This window comes from Eulemur rufifrons, chromosome 20 (genome assembly GCF_041146395.1).
Source record: "Eulemur rufifrons isolate Redbay chromosome 20, OSU_ERuf_1, whole genome shotgun sequence".
NCBI lineage: Eukaryota > Metazoa > Chordata > Mammalia > Primates > Lemuridae > Eulemur > Eulemur rufifrons.
This window is the reverse complement of record NC_091002.1, coordinates 21,733,146-21,745,598: the sequence shown is the minus strand read 5'-3', so window position 1 is coordinate 21,745,598 and position 12,453 is coordinate 21,733,146. Positions and strand designations below refer to the sequence as shown.

At 44.1% G+C, this 12,453-nt stretch overlaps 1 protein-coding gene across 2 annotated transcripts in view; it reads right to left on the bottom strand.

The window, feature by feature from the left end:
• The window catches only part of NDRG3 (NDRG family member 3), a 66,211-nt gene extending 54,542 nt beyond the window's left edge, over positions 1–11,669 (bottom strand). For both annotated transcript variants that reach the window (XM_069496404.1, XM_069496405.1), the window contains exon 1: positions 11,630–11,669. The gene's annotated coding sequence lies outside the window, so the exon portion shown is untranslated. The remainder of the gene's footprint in view (positions 1–11,629) is intronic.
• Between the last annotated feature and the right edge of the window lie 784 nt (positions 11,670–12,453).

Here is a 12,453-nt window from a genome sequence, read left to right as displayed (position 1 = left end):
CTCTGGGTGAAGTGGTGACGAGACCCCTAGAGCTCTGCAGAACATAGTTTAAAGTCTGATAATACAGAGTGCAACCCATTGTCCACTCAGAATAAACGGACATTCAGAGATGCATGGATTCTTCCAGTCATGGAAAGAGCCAATAAGCACATCAGATGTAGTCTCTAAACCTAGGTGGGCCCCTACCTGAGTGGCACTGGGCAAAGCATTTTCCCCTTCTGGGCCTCAGTTTCCCCATCTGTCAAGGGAAGAGGTTGGGCAGAATGATCTTTTTGAGTTCCTAACAGAGCTAACATTTTGTGATCCAGAAGCTCCTGTAGAAGTAGTACCTTAGGGCCGGGCGCGGTGGCTCACGCCTGTAATCCTAGCACTCTGGGAGGCCGAGGCGGGTGGATCGCTCAAGGTCAGGAGTTCAAGACCAGCCTGAGCAAGAGCGCGACTCCGTCTCTACTAAAAATAGAAAGAAATTATACGGACACCTAAAAATATATATAGAAAAATTAGCCGGGCATGGTGGCGCATGCCTGTAGTCCCAGCAACTTGGGAGGCTGAGGCAGTAGGATCGCTTAAGCCGAGGAGTCTGAGGTTGCTGTGAGCTAAGCTGACGCCACGGCACTCACTCTAGCCTGGGCAATAAAGTGAGACTCTGTCTCCAAAAAAAAAAAAAAAAAAAAAAGTAGTACCTTACATTTTCCCCAGGGTGAGCCTCATATGGCCCTTACTATAATCCTACATGGTCACAACATGGTGAGGTTCAACAACTTGCTGAACGTCACTGGGCAAATCAGCAGGTGAGTACACTTGGCCTGATCTTGAGGACATGAGGGTCTCAGGCTTTTATCACACCCTGCACTGTCTGTGTCCATTAGTCAGAGAAAGCTCACTGAGATTTCTAGCACTTAAAAACATTGTTTGTTATTTTATTTTATTTTTTGAGACAGGCTCTCACTCTGTTGCCCTCAGTAGAGTGCAGTGGCATCATCATAGCTCACTGCAGCCTCAAACTCCTGGGCTCAAGTGATCTTCCTGCCTCAGCCTCCCGAGCAGCTCGGACCACAGGCACGCGCCACCGCACATAGCTACTTTGTTAGTTTTAAAAAAGACAATAAGAACAAGAAAGTATTGGCTTTCTAAAATGCAAGCTGTATTGTTGTGTAGCTTTCTTCCATGACCAAGGTAATTAGTTTGGCCTTTGTCAGGCTTTGCCAGGATGTGCTAACACCACCAGGCCACTAGTTTGTATTCTAGGGGCAGAATTAATCACTTTTGGTTTTGGCAAGACTGCAGACAGACAACCAGAATGAAGGCAGCAAACACAGGAGGCACACTGGGGAGAAAGACTTGGAAGGGGTCAGCTGGAGCTGGTGCTGAAGCAGTTAGGGTTAGAAAGCGGCAAGAAGTGGCCAGGGGACTGGCTGGGAAGGTAGTCAGGAGAGCTCCTAAGCAAGCAGACTAACATCCCTTCTCTTTTTACCTATAAACAGTGGCTAAATGACTAATCATTACAGCACTTTACAATTTACAAAGCACCTTCACATCTAACTTCTCACTGGATTATTATCATAATGGCACAGTGAACTAAAATACTTGGGCACTGGCATCATCACTGTTTCAGAGATGAAGAAACAGAAGCTTAAAGAGGTGACATGGATTGACCAAAATACCAAACTAATAAATGGCACAGCTAGAAGTGAATCCAGATCTTCTCAACCCAAATACTCACTCTATATACCCTACATCACACCACCTCCCGGGTCGTCACAGATGAAAAGATGAGAAACTCAGAAAACTACCTCACTATCCCCACCCTCACACTGAGGACCTCTTTATCTCTGGTCCTTAATTACGCAGAGCAGTTAGGATCAGGCCATAGGCTCTAGCATTAAACCCTGATATGTAGTGAATAACAAGAAAGTACAGACTTGGGACTGCAGTTCCTCTTTACCCATTGGTTCAATTGAGACGGGAGATAAAGTCTATAAACAAATCACTACAGTTCAAGGCAGTACACACATAAACCTATGACTTGGACAAACTCAAAGGCAGTTTCTCAACCTTGGCACCACTGATATTTTAGGCCAGACAACTCTTTGCTTTGGGAGGACTGTCCTGTACATTGTCAGTCAGTGCAGGTTGTAGGTGCTAAGCAAAAGCTTCATAGAGGAGGTAATATTTGAACTGTACCTTGAAGAATAGATAAAATTCCTGTAGGTGAGGATGAAAGAAGAATAAAACGGAATTCCAGAAAGGGAGGATAACTTAAAGGAAAGGAGACTAGAAAGCACAAGGTCTGCTGGAAAATGTGCTAGTTTGGGTTGGGTGCAGTGGCTCACGCCTGGAATCCCAGCACTATGGGAGGCTGAGACGGGAAGATCTCGAGTCCAGGAGTTTGAGACAAGCTTCAGCAACATAGTGAGACCCTATCTCCACAAAAAATTTTTTCAAAATTAGCCAGGTGTGGTGTGGTACACACCTGTGGTCCCAGCTATTTGGGAGACTAATGTGGGAGGATTGCTTGAGCCCGGGAGTTCCAGGCTGCAGTGAGCTATGATCGTGCCAATGCACTCCAGCCTGGGTGACAGAGTGAGACCCTGTCTCTTAAAAAAAAGAAAAAAAAAATTCGAGTTTGGCAAGATTAGAGGGTTCCTGTTGGAAATAGGAAATAAGGATAAAAATGACAGCTGGAGTCAGGTCATGGATAGCTATCTGTCAATTAATATTTACAAGATATACAAAAATAACCAACAATACAAGATATCACAAAGATGTGTAACAGTATACAAGTCACACCAATGGTACATGCTGAGCAGCTCTAATCTGAAAATCTGAAACCTGAAATGCTCTAATATACAAAACTTTTTGAGCCCTGACATGACACACAAAGGAAATGCTCATTAGAGCATTTTAGACTTCCCGATTAGGGATACTCAACCAGTAAGTATAATGCAACTATTCCAAAATCTGAAAAAATTTGAAATCTGAAACACTTCTGGTGTCAAGCATACTGAATAAGGAATACTCAACCTGTATTTCAATGTGTCCCACCTTCCAAAGAGGACAGAATGTTGCTTGAATTTTAATGTCTTATATTGCATCTAGTGTTTGGAACATATTCTCAAAGCTTGGAAGCCAGTGCAGACGTGGGAAAAATAACGAAGGACTAGGATGGTCAGGAGTCTCCCAAGTGAGGTGAGAATGATGGGCCCTGCAGGTATATGTTTTGGACAGGTAGAAGAAAACATTCCAGGTGAGGACATCTGGGTTGGGAAAGAAAGAAATGTACATAATATATTCAGGAGACACCAAGAACAACATAGCTGGGAAAGAACACAAGCTAGAGAAGTAGTCTGGGTCAGAACGCAGAGCACTTAAACTAGACTTTACCTCATACACAACCACTTACGGTTTCTGAGGAGCAGAACAACACAGAAGCTTAACTTTTTCAGTTGTTTAAAACTTGGTCATCTTGTCCAATAGTTATCTTAGCTATATTTAGAGAAAGACCTGGGCAGCTTTGAAGTATATCAATGCCCTCGCCCCAACCCAATTAAAGGTCTAATTTAACTGGGCTAGGGCAGGGCCCAAGTATTGTGAGGGTTTTTTTTTGAACCAGGATCTTGTTATATGGCCTAGGCTGGTCTTGAACTCCTGGGCGCCTCAGCCTCAGCCTCCCCAGCAGTGCCAGGTCAAGTATTGGTTTTTTTTGTTTGTTGGTTGGTTGGTTTTTATTTCAGAGTATTATGGGGGTACAAACGCTTTGGTCACATATATTGCCTGTGCACCACCTGAGTCAAAGCTACAAGAATGCCCATCCCCCAGACAGCACACCACACCCATTAGGTGTGAATTTACCCATCCCATCCTGCCCCCCTCCATCTACCCGAAGTATTGTTTTTAAAGCTCCAAAGGTAATTCTTACAGGCAGCTAGGGCTAAGAACTACCGGTCTACAGTAATGCCCTCATCCTCTAAAGAGAAAAGAGGCCCAGAAAACTTAAATGATTTGCCTAAATTCACACAGCTGGCTAGGTGTGGGGCAGGGACTAGCATCTGCACTCCTAGCCCAGGCTCTGAAAGAGATTCCAGAGTACTGGGCTAAATTCCATACTTCAGTCTATAAGATGCACAATTATCTGATGATTTGGCTCTTGAGTTTTGTCAGGGAAAAGCCTGAATCAATCTAATAATAAAACTATTGACTTAAGCATCCTCCAAGTGTCTAGGGTAATGGATCTTGGTTTCATTGCTGTCTCCTGGGAGCCCTTAAGAAAGCAAAGGTCTAGGGAGACTCCTCAAGAAGCCAGATAAACAAGCCAAACCATTCAGCTCCACAGAAGAAACAATGATTTTTAAAAATACAGCTTGTGGAGAATTTTCACAGCATAAAGGAAAGGCTGGGTACCTCTTCACCAGAAGAACTACTGTCAGAGATGCTATCCTCCTATCTACATAAGCAAAGGGGTGGAGGAAGTGATCAAAGGCAGCTGCTGAAGCATGCTCACAGATCCTTATTTTAAAAGGAAACACCCCTGCTCGTCCTAAGCCCTGGATAAGGGCCATTCAAACCCCTTGTGTTTTCCCGAAAGGAAAAGGAAAAGGCAGCACCCCTTATAATAGGCCCATCTTCCTGTTGTGACACACTTGGGTTCTGGCAGCAAGTGGTAAACTGGACTGCCAGGCTAGGAATCTGAGTCTGCCCTATATATTCATTCTATTCATTCCAGGGTCCTGGTACAGATAACTGCTACAACAAAGCAACTCCTATCTAGGGCCTTCTTCTTAATCCTAGACACCCATCAATCAGCTGAAGTTCTAACACAGGGGTCATACTAAAGTAACTCTAAAAGCAGAAGCACTACCCTCTGCCTTCCACTCTTGAAGGATGCAGCTCAGGACACCAGGAAAGCTACTGCTGGCAAGGCCCTGGTGTGCTCTTGGATGGGCTCCAGGTTCCTGCCAGCTGTAAGGCAGATTCCCTGAACACAATTTGTTCTTTAAGACAGCCTGAGTGAGGTAAAGGACAAACAAGAGCCTAATACTCATACTAGCCAAATATATTGAGCTCTTACACTATGGCAGGTACCACGATAAGCAGTTTATCCATTCACTATTTCATTTTACTTCCCAACACACCTATAAGCTAGGTACTATAATGCTCCCCATTTTACAGATGAAGAAATTGAGACTTTGGAGAGATTTTGTAATTTGCCAAAGGCCACACAGCTAGCAAGCAGCAGAGTAAGGACTTGAACCTGAGCAATCTGTATCCAGAGCTTGAACAGGCCTCTATAAACAATTTTTCCCACTTGATGCCAACCTATCATTAGTTCTTCTAACTTATTTTCTCAGGTTTGGCTACTGGAATTTACCAGGATCTTAATGATCAAAGGATTCTGAAAACTGAAAAGCACCATACAAAGTTCAGGTATTATTATTACCATTATTATTTTAATAGGGGACTCCCACCTATCTAGCAGTACTGAAAAAGGAGCATACCTTGGGGACGGTCTAATCACCCAAAGTTACATTTTAGTCAACACCCTGGTTAAAACCATCCCAACACAAAGACTTAAAGAAGCACTAACTTCAAAAACTAAAGAATGGCAGGAGAGCCCTGGCCCCAGAGCTTTCTGACTTTAAGGATAAAGAGACAATAGTGGCTGGGCAAGGTGGCTTATGCCTATAATCCTAGCACTTTGGGAGGCCTAGGTGGGAGGGATTGCTTGAGCTCAAGAGTTTGAGACCAGCCTGAGCAAGAGCCAGGCCCAACCCCCCCCATAGAAAGAAATTAGCTGGACAACTAAAAATATATAGAAAAAATTAACCGGGCATGGTGGCGCATGTCTGTAGTCCCAGCTACTCGGGAGGCTGAGGCAGAAGGATTGCTTGAGCCCAGGAGTTTGAGGTTGCTGTGAGGCAGGCTGATCCCACGGCACTCTAGCCCGGGCAACAGAGTGAGACTCTGTCTCAAAAAAAAAAAAAAAAAAAAAGAGAGAGATAATAGCCAGATTCCTCTCTTCTCTGCCAAGTATTATGGTTTAAAGTACAATGGTTTTGGACCTAAGATCTCACAATCTTAAAAAGCATTCAACTTTTATCCATAAGTTGCAAGTTCAGGCTTCAAAATGTAGAAGCACTATAAGGATAAAACTGTCATTTTTATTTATTTTTTTAGAGTCAGGATCTTGGCTTTGTTGCGAAGGCTGGAGTGCAGTGGCATGACCATAGCTCACTGTAACCTTGAACTCTTGGGCTCAAGAGATCCTCCCACATCATCTTTTCAAGAAGCTGGTACTAAAGGTGTGTGCCAACATAGCCAGCTAATAAAAAAAAAAAAATTTTTTTTAAAACATGGGGTCTCGCTCTCTTGCCCAGGCTGGTCTCAAACTCCTGGCCTTGAGTAATCCTCCCATCTCAGCTTCCCAAAGTGCTGGGATTCCAGGTGTGAGCCACCATGCCAGGTCCAAAACTGTCACTTTTAGTAAACTATCTGTTTTGAAAGCACATATTTCTGAAAAGATTACCACATGACAATTATAAACTAAAGGACAAGTTGACATGATTTCTAATCTTGTTGTGAGACAACAAACTTGCTATGTTTCCTAGGCTGGTCTTGAACCCCTGAGCTAAAGTGATCCTCCAGATTCAGCCTCCTGAATACCTGGGACAACAGATGCTACCATGGCCAGCCCTATTTCTAATCTTAAATTATTGCTGGAAATAGGAAGTAATTTCACACTGTTTTTATGAGCTACATACAATTTTCCTTACCCTGATTTATTGGGTTTATGAGTTTTTAGGCCATCACATTAGTTCGCAAAAAATGATAGCTACTGCCCCAAAACCTGAAACAGCATCATTTCTAAAAAGATACTGTAAAACTTATAACAAAAAACTCTTAGTAATAAAATCAAGTATGAAGAGTGTCTGTATCAGGAATTTATACTTGATCAATTGAAAAACCCAGAATGTAGACTATGGGCATTTTTATGTGGTTAAGAGATTACAGAGAAATGATAAAGCCAAAGCCTGGGGGAAGCCACCACTTTACCTAGGAAATAAATCTTCATTTACTATGTTAAATCTCTGGGGAAGAAAAAAAGCAGCACCTCCACACAAAAAGGCTCCATATCATGTGTTCTCCCCATATCCAGGAGAATACCAGCTCCATATCCTTCAGCTCCATAACAAGTTTAATAGGATAGCATGTTTGGTACTGTAATTAGTGTTTATATAGCATTTAAGTCAATCCAAAGAAGACATATTTCCACCAAAGTGCACCCCATTCAGTCATCAACAACAAATATTTATTTAGAACTAATACATCAAACTCCCTCATATAGGAAACATCACAGAATTTTGAGTTAACTACCATTCCTTTCACTGAAGAGATAAAATCAAAATACATAATATCACCCATTTTCATATACCATTTAAAACATCCTCCACATATCAGTTAATTTCACACGAATAAATAAAGGAACAATTGCAGGTAAATACTATAAATACAACAGAATCAGCATTGTGGTTAAAAAAAAAAATTTATTTACCAAAGAAAGCCCTGAAATCTGGTTAATACTCATATTCAAGCAAGGTAAGTTTTTGTGTGCTATTTCCACACAGTCTCTTAAAAGGGGTTGGGGGTATCTTTTGTTAATAGACAACTTGACATCCAGTTCTGCAGTAAACCCAAACGTTATCAATCTTTGAATTTGAAGGTCCTTCTTGATGCACCCCATCCCTATCCAGTCAATTTTCTTCCAGAATCTCCCATTTGGTCTTTTCCTTCCTGTCCTACGGTCTTCACTTCTTGCCTAGATTTGCTCATTCATTCATCATTTACCAAGACCCTATGATCAGCCAAGCGCAGAGTTAGCCCCTGGTACCTGCTCTTAGGAAGCTCACACCATACTAGACATAGCTATTATCTGCCCATCTCCATCACCAGACTGCAAGCTGTAGCAAAGGCTTCGTATTTCCAGAAGCTAGCAGCATCTGGCATATAGCAGACACTCTAAAAATGTTTGTTGTATGACACTAAATTACTTTAGCAAGCTCTTTTTTTAGGCCATAAATATTTTACTATGTATCTTCAAAAAGGACTCTTATTTTTCTTTCCTTTTTAAAATACAAAAGCAATATGTGTACAATGCAAAAATAACATAGAAAGGTATGAGGTAAAAAGTTAAAATCCCCCAACCTCCTAAATCCCACTCCCACAAGTGACTACCATTATAGTTTAGTATATATCTTCCTAGAACTCTTCTATGCTAGTATATGACACACACACTTTTTTAGAACAAGTTCTTTGACAGTTTCTGACTCCAGCTTCTCAACCTTCTAATCCAAAGTGTAGAACTTGGACTAGCAGCATCAGCATCTGGGAAGTTGTTAGAACTGCAAATTCTAGGGCCCCACTCCAGACATAATGCATCAGAAACTCTGGCAGGGGGACCCAACAATATGAGTTTAAGCTCTCCAACTGATTCTGATCCATGCTAAAGGTTGAGAACCATTGCTCTAATCCAGCTGAGCAGGCGGCTTGCTTGAGGTCAGGAGTTCAAGACTAGCCTGAGCAAGAGCAAGACCCTGTCTCTACAAAAAAAAAAAAAAAAAAATAGAAAAATTAGCCAAGTGCATGCCTGTAGTTCCAGCTACTTGGAAAGCTGAGGCAGAAGGATCGCTTGAGCCCAGGAGTTTGAGGTTATGGTGAACTACAATAATCCAGTTGAGCCAATTTTTTTTTTTTACTGTCCCCTAAACATGGCAGGCATTGCTATCTTTTCTCAGTTTTATCATCCCTGCTTCAAAATGTTTTCCTTGTCTTGTTGATTAACTCAGACCCTATCAATCTGTCAAAGCCCAGAAAGTCCTAACTCCTCAAAGTGGTCTCACCACCACAGCTCATACTGACCCTTCTTGCCCCCTTTCCCTAACTCCTATGACACATCTAGTCCCTCTACCATACAACTTAACAATTAGGTATACACTGTCTTCAGTGTTAGAGAGCAGTTCTTTACTTTTCCCCCAATAGACCATAAGCTCCTTGAAAACATGAATCATATTTTTTATCTCTCTTCCCCCACCCCTGTTCAAAGCACATAAATGGAATTTTAGTAGAGTTGCTAGTTAATATCTTTAAGGATGAATTCACAGAGAGAAAAAATACTGATAAACCTTTAATGGATAAAAAGTCTGGAATTTCAAGTTGTAACCCCAGTTCTGCAACCTTGGACAAGTTCATCACTCAGGATGATGTCTATAGAAGTGAGAAGTCTGGACTCAAGGACTCTGCTTCTTTTCAGCTTGAATAGCATAAGATTTCATGAAATGTCCCATGTTGGAATATCTTATTCCATTATACCCTAATACTGCATAGCTTGTAACACTAACATGGCAATTTTTAAACTTGCCTTGCAGTTGGATACAGTGTTTCCCAATTAGCTAAGCTCTTTCAACAGGAACCATGTTTGATTCACCTGTGAATCTTCCACTAAACCCAGCACCACATTATGCCTTACACTACAGGTTGATATATTTGCAGAAAATTTGGAAAAACTCTTTAAGAAGCTACATTTATATAGAGTACCTATGCACATTTCTCCTGCTTCCCAAAGGGCTCTTTTGAATATTTATTATTATCAATACCATGTAATGATATATGGTAAAAATTGTGATTACTCTGATATCACCAGGGCAGTCAGCCACAAAGCAAAAGAATGTAAAAATGTATCTCTCATGCGCTTAGGGACAGACTAAAAGGCTGTAAGCCTCAGACTACCCAATTGCAATATGCAAATTAAAACTGCCCTGTACACTTAAGCAGTATATACCAACTCCACTGTTGGGGATAAACAGGCTTCACAAGCCTCTTATCTACAAATTTTCACAAACAACAGGGTAGACAGAGGCCTTTGAGTGGTGAGTGATGATTGTCCTAAGTTGAATCCAAAGGAAGACAGCAAAGAGAAATTGAAGGGCAAGAAGGAAGAACAGAAGGGCAGCAGGAGAACATCCCTTTGAGTAATGAAAAGCAGCAGTGGAAATTCACCGAGTCCAAAGGTCTACTATGAACCAGATATTTGGGGTTGCAAAGACGGACCCTGACCTCAAGGAACTTATAGTCCTAGTGGTAAAACTGAAGGTAAGACCCCGGTGTGTGTGTGAGAGAGAGAGAGAGATTCTAATTGGGAAAATCAAGCAGGGAAGGCTTCACAGAGAAGGTGATATAGTGGAGCCTTTGAAATATGGAGGATATGCTAAGGGAGGAAAAAAAGGACAGTCTGAGCTAGTTATTTTGGGGGAGAAACATTCACATATTTTTATAACTGTCCATTTGGAACTTTAAATCATGGGAGGTTTCTTATATTCAGCACCACTGTGTCAATGCTCTTTCTCTTTTTACTTGATCTTAAATACTGAACTGTTCAAGCCCAGCATTAGAGCAGAGCGAGAAAGTCCCAGAATGAGGTGAGTGCTCGCCAAATCTGCTCTGTCACCTCCAAGTCCATCCAGCCCAGCCAGCCCAGTCCTGCTCTCCTGGCAGCCAGGAAAGGAAGACTACTTATAACCCCTGGGGGCCAGGGTTGGGGGAAAACCTGACGCAGGCAAGCAAGGCTTACCCTTGTTCTCCCACTAAGCCACCAAGGGAGAGCTTCCCCAGCTCCTAAGCCGTGAGGCTCCCAGTCTACCTGTGACAAGAAGGCCAGCTCTGCAGAAAAAGGGGCTTCAGGAAAAGGAAGGGGGAAGCATTGGATTGGGCAGTGCTGAGGTATTGAAATAATCTTAGTAAAATGCTTAGCGAGACACACAACAAACACTGGATTCACGTTAGCCCTTATTAATATCGCCACTATTAATTACAGTAACACCTCAACTGTATTCTGACAACAAGAAAATATTCTTTTTGCAGCCTACTTTTATAACGTTTAAGAGCAACTTCAGCGACAAGTGTATCTCAAATTTTTCAAAGGCATGAGATCAAATTCCAACTGCACTGGCCTGAGAGCCCGCGTCCCTGAGTTCGAGAACTGGCCCTGACACTTGTCAGCAGCGTGACCTTGGGCATGGCACTTCAGCTCTCTGTGCCTCAGTTTCCTCAGCGGCAAAGTGAGGTTAAGAAGCCTCTTCCCTGAAGGGTCGTCGCAGGGTCCTATCAGAGGATGCCCTCTGCTGCTTCGGGGCCGCACGGGTGCAAGAAGTGCCCACGGCTCCACTTCCAAGCCTCTGTGCTCCGGGCGGGCGAGGTAGATGGACGCCCAACCCAGAGGCCCACGGAGCTCCGCCGCCTGCAGAGCAGGAGCGGGAAAGGGGGTCGCGACTGCTGGGGTTGGGGGAGGTTGTCCCTGCGACCAAGGTGTCGGCGCCCCGAGGGAGGCTCGCCCCTAGCCGCCCGCACGCTGTAGCCGGCGGGCTGGGCTCGAGGAGCGGCCGGGGGAGGCCGGGCTGACCTGGGTCCCGCGGGCGGAGCGGAGGGCGCCGGGGGTCCAGAGGAGGCAGGCAGCACAGGACTCTGGGGCCCTGCCGCGCAGCGGAGAGGATGCGGGAAAGGAGCTGGGAGAAGGAGCTACGCCCCCGCATGCGGCGCAGCGCGCCCCCCGGGGGCCGGGCTGAGGCGCTCTCTCACTCACCTGAGGCGCGGGCACCCGCCGTCACTGCAGCAGCTGCGGCGGCGGCGGCAGCAGCGGCGGCAGCGAGAGGGGCGGGGGAGGCGCTGCGGCCGCGCAGGCGCGCTGAGGCTAGAAGGGGCCGCGCAGGCGCACTGCGCCCGCCCGTCTCGGGAACTACCGAGAAGATGGTGGCCGAGCTGAGAGGGGCTGGCGGCGCCATCTTGGATGTAGTTTTCTTGCTGCGGAGTCTCCCGGGAGAAGAATCTCAGACTTAAGAACTGCTGAGAGGGAGGGGGGTTGAGTGCTGTGTCCGGGTAGGCTCCTTCCCTTCCCCTGACTCGCATCTCCATGAGGCCCCCTAAGAACCCTTGCAGGGCACGGCATCCTCCTTTTAAGGAGGCCTAGAGCCATACGCAAGGTCACAGTCACATGGCACCTAGCACAGTGCTTGGCACATGGGGCCTTAGTAAATTTTTGGTGAATGAACACAGTAATTTAAGAACTAGAATCTGAGACTCAAGCCTCCTAATTCCCAGCCCTCCGTTGTATCGCCTCTATTACAACTGCTAGCCACACCATCCTCTCTCGAGTGCAGCGTGAGATGGAATTTTTTTCTCTAGAATGATTGCATATAGTATGTTGCTTAGTAACGCAACAATTTGAATAACACCAAAATGTACGAGGCATAATCTCTTCCTCTAAAGAGTTTATTAGTTAATCTGTTATTTCTCTAATATTAAGTATCACTGACTAAAAGTAAGATATTCTCTTAACTAAATTATGGCAAATGGGAGAAATAAATATTACTAAACATCTCAGAGGGCACCAATAATACCGTTATCCGT